The sequence below is a fragment of the Sinocyclocheilus rhinocerous genome, unplaced genomic scaffold (assembly GCF_001515625.1).
Source record: "Sinocyclocheilus rhinocerous isolate Xijiao unplaced genomic scaffold, SAMN03320098_v1.1 scaffold988, whole genome shotgun sequence".
Lineage (NCBI taxonomy): Eukaryota > Metazoa > Chordata > Actinopteri > Cypriniformes > Cyprinidae > Sinocyclocheilus > Sinocyclocheilus rhinocerous.
Window position 1 is genome coordinate 1,112,895 of NW_015650363.1, and position 4,958 is coordinate 1,117,852.

The 4,958-nt window shown below is 37.4% G+C and overlaps 1 pseudogene; it reads right to left on the minus strand.

The window, feature by feature from the left end:
• Positions 1 to 4,958, minus strand: part of LOC107711819 (DNA excision repair protein ERCC-6-like 2) — a 21,604-nt pseudogene that overhangs the window by 6,388 nt on the left and 10,258 nt on the right.

The following is a 4,958-nucleotide window of genomic DNA, read 5'->3' on the forward strand; positions in this document are numbered from 1 at the left end:
TATATATATAATTTTTTTTTTTAAATGGAAATCAATGGTAAACAAAACGGTTTGGTTATTACCAGCATTCTTCCAAATATCTTCCTTTATGTTCTGCACAAGAAGCAAAGTCATTCAGGTTTAGAATGACATGCAGGGGAGCAAGTAAATGATGACAGAAATTTCATTTTTGGCTGAATTATCCCTTCAATATAAATTAAATGACTAACCCCAAATTTAACATTTTAAAAGCCCCCTTTTAAAGCATAATTCAACAACTTAGAAAATTCAGTGTTAGTGTCTTTAAGGAAAACCACTTAGTAATCTGAAAACTGAAAGAGCTCAGAAGCTGCTTGTGGCATAACTTCTAATGGTGGTTGCCACCCTTTGTGGTTTCAAAGCAAAAGCTATCTATGAAGCAAGGCCCTTAAGTATGTGTCTGTGTGGAGTTGAAACACATTACAGCAGTTCATCAAAGAAAGGATAATATATATACTTGTGTATGTGTGTGTGTGTTCACCATTACATGAACAAACAGTACATTTGTGAGACTGTACTGAGGAGAAAAGCAGAATAAAGAGAGGGGGTTTTGCTCATGACTTGGGAAATGGGTGGGTGAGAGGGCTCTGGGGTGGTCTTCCCTCACTCCTGCAGCCCCGGGGGCCAGGCGGGGGCAGCACACCATAGCTGTGGGGAGAACTGGCGCATGGCCCTGCGCTACCAGGAATTTCCTTTCACTGACTTGCTGTTCTAGTGTTTGTGTTTTTAGCCCAATTGACATGCTTATTTGCTTTGTGCAGAAATGACGGCGAGTCAGATCCTTGTGTGAGGAGAAAAGCAAAGCATTTTGGATCAGAGAATAGAGTTACTACAGAGTTATCTGCACATGCTACTGGGTGTCTCGCCCACTATGACTGACATTGTTCTGGCGGTAAGAGGTTTTGATGGTGTGTGTGACCGGATGCTCAGTGTGGGGTCTGCCATATGCCTGCAGTGTCTGACCTCCATCAACATGATCTGTGAGTAGGATTAGATGACTGGGTCTATAACACAATAAATACACAAAATGTTAGAATTGGGCTCTAAAAATTATTTAACAAACCGTTCCCCAAAAATCAAGATTCTTTCCTTAATAATTCTGGACTGATGAACCAAAAATATTATATGTGGAATTTTGATATTAATTATTATACATAAAAACATCACCAGTAAGGATAAATGTCATGCTGTGTGCAATGCTGAAAAATAGCACATATCGGAGCTGAATCCCCTGCACCACAGTGAAAGAAATTATATTTTACAGGAATTGAGATTTTCAGCCTGAACTTAATCTAATAAAAGATAAAAAAGACTAATGTACCATAAAATCATGCAAAAACAATATCGTCAAGTTAAATTCTCTTGATTTCATTTAAAAATTTGCCTATTCTTTTAATTAATCACTCTGAAAAAAAATTTATTTTAAGTTATTGGTCTCAATCAGTCTCATCAGAATATTTTACCGAATGGAGCAGTAACTAAATCAACATTTGACTCCCTCACTGAACAGAGATTTTTACTTTCAGTCACGTCTGGCAGGAAACGCTGAAAAGTTTTGTGTAATCAGGGATTGTAAAATAAATCAGTATCATTATGTTGTTATTCATATGACAACATTTTTGTTAATAAATTGTATTTTTGTAGATGCACTGAAATAATGTATGCAAAAGTGTGAAAACAGTTACTGAATTAATGATGTGCAAAAAATAAAGCATGGTTGTATAAATAACAACATGTACTTAAACACATCGTGCAACAGTTTTTTATGTCTTGAAAAAAAGAAAAAAAGAAAAGTAAAATAAATATTAAAAAGTCTCATAAAAATAAGTCTCTAAAATATACCAAAATACTATTGATAGTTGACTAGATGTACTAAAATACCGAACACAAAAAGTGCAGCAACTGCTGAATTCGCCCTACAGTGTGCATAAACCATATTGAAACCGCTGATGAGTCTAGAAGCTGGTTTGCAGGAAGCTGCGAGTTTGCAGGAAGCTTGCTACCAGTCATGCTGTCTTTGTCGTGTTTGTGATCTTGTTGGAAGGAGCTCAAGGCCTGCTGATTTTTTCTGTTGTTTACCATCAGTGACTCCCTACAACCCTTCCTTGGATTCAACGGACAGATCCCGTGTCATAGATGTTTGTTCCTTAATCGTGGTGGGTTCTTCACAGTTGTCCTCATCCTGAATCTGGCTACTAGAGTTCTCATCACTGTCCGTCTCCTACAGTTCTCTCTGAGACATCTGTCTCTGAAGCAGACCATACAGGCCCATAGTGCCGATGCAGGTAGTACCAGCTCCCACCTCTTCTCCTGTGTGTGTTTCTGGGGGCCTGGGCCTGGAGCAGCAGGGATCTTCATCCTCTCTCGCACTGCTGAAGTCCAACACTCCAGCAGTTTAAACCCAGTGACTGCTGATCCACCTTCTCTCTCAGCAGCAGCATCTGCTGACTGAAGATCCTGAGGTAAATCAAGTTTTATTCTGAAGATGTTTTGTTACTTATTATTTGTACATAAATATGAAAAATAATGTTACAAAATTTTAGTGAGTTGCTCTTCAAACAGGTGTTGCAGCTTTATTTTTGCTGTGAAGTACTTTATTTGTTCCTTTTTTATTATTTTATCTTCATTTTTGTTATATGTCAATTTATTTGTTTTTTTCAATTCAATTTATTTTCCATAACATACACAAAATATCCCTCAATACACATAATAGCGTTCTGCTATTGCTATTAAACAACAGAAATGCTGAATCTCCAAACAATGTTATATTTAAGCTAGTGGTCTAAACTGAATGTAATCGGCGTGAAAGGCTGGCCATAAGTAAGTATGTAAGTAAAAAAAATAAAAATAAACAACAACAAACAGACAAAACAACTTTCCGCTGTTTCGTCTTTTCTAAATACAACAATTAAAATACAACTGAAATGCTGCAAAAACAGAACCTTGCAGGAAACACTGCTCTTGACCAAGGAAAAGTCATATTTTACATAGATTTATATTCTACACCAATTCATATTAAAATTAATATAACCGGGTTTTTTTAATCAATAACATCTAAAACACATCAAATGCAACTTTACCACAATTCAATTGATAGCGACATCCAAATTTCAGCAAAACTTTAACAAGCAGTGACGCTGCAGTCAGTGCCCATCCTCTTCAGAAAAACAATGTGTGAGGTTCTTTCCAGAAGAACAATTAGATAAGGCCTCTGCTGAGTAAATAATGTGGTAAAGATAGTACGTTTCTGTGTGGTCCTCACCATTGGGCTTGAGAGGGGGTTGATTACGACCATGTGCTTGCCTGTCATGCCGTGGGAACAGATGGATGATGGGAAAGAAGAGGGGAGGGATGGGTGGGAAAAAGAAATGCTTCAGACACGGGTCTGTGAAAGGGTGGGTACTCACTGGCTCCTGCAACCTCTCGTCCAGAGCTTGAGTTCTGGCCGTCATGATCCCCACGTCCACACGGCCCTCCCTCTGTGAACCAAACACGCGATTCCCATCATGTCAATGAGAAGGAATTCATTTCATATAAACAGTTCATTAAAGGGATGTCATTAGGGATATGTATAAGCCCTTTAGATAGTATCCACATGCTCCTCAGAACCTTTGAATTACAAACCCACAATGTCCACTAAAACTCTACATTAATACCACAAGACTAGGGCAGCAACAAGTGACTGATATAATAGATATCAATTGTAGATATATACAGGAGTGGAATGCTGAGTCAGAGAGCACGTACCACTGCAAAGTTTTTCCCTTCTTACCTCCAGGATGCGGTGGGTAAGACAGGTGCCATCAGTTTGCAGGCGGAAAAGGTTGCGGATGCCGAATAGCTCCCCTGCCTGGCCCTCGATACCCTGCACAGCCTCAAAGTAGCGTCTAGCATTCTCCTGGCCTCTGACTGATGACTGAAGTTGCTGTCAAACAAACAATCAATGAGAAAAAATAAACAGGTCTTATATTAGTGTTTAAGATATTTGAGTATGTGGCTAATGGGTCTATATATGCACCCAGGTATAATATCTTCATACACATATTACATCTATTTTTCATGAACATACCTGTTTGTAAATGTGGGGCAGGTATATGATCTCCTCTACCGTTCCTAAAGAGATGAATCTAAAAACCGTCACATCCCTGCACTGGCCAATATGATTCACCCTGTAAATGAAAACCGGTCCACACAGGTCTTATTGGGACCTTGATACTGTAAATTCCATACAACTTGGGTTAAATGTACACTACCATTCAAAAGTGTGTGGTTGGTAAGAATTCTTTTATAAAATGTCTAATCAAGGCTGCATTTATTTGAACAAAAATACAATAAAAACAGTAATCTTTTGAAATACTATTACAATTTAAAACAACTGTCTTTTATTTTATTTTAATAAATAAAGCAGCCATTACTCCAGTCTTCAGTGTCACATGATCCTTCAGAAATCATTCTAATATGCTGATTTGCTGCTCAAGAAACATTTCTTACTTTTAGCAATGTTGAAAACAGCTGTGCTGCTTAATATTTTTATGGAAAACTGTGAATTTTTTCCCAGGATTCTTTGATTGATAAAAAGTTAAAAAGAACAGCATTTATTTGAAATTTTGTTACATTATGAATTTCTTTACTGTCACTTTTGATTAATTGAATGCGTCTTTGGTAAACTAAAGTATTAATTTCTTTAAAGGGGTCATATGATGCGATTTCAATTTTTCCTTTCTCTTTGGAGTGTTACAAGCTCTTGGTGCATAAAGAAGATCTGTAAAGTTGCAAAGACTAAAGTCTCAAATCCAAAGAGATATTCTTTATAAAAGTAAGTAGTCAACCATGCCTACCTAAAATGGCTCGTTCTAACACGCGAAACTACTTTGTTTGGTCTTCCAAAAAAGGACTAGAAATCAGTGGTTATGTTGTATTTACAACACTGTTCCAGAACA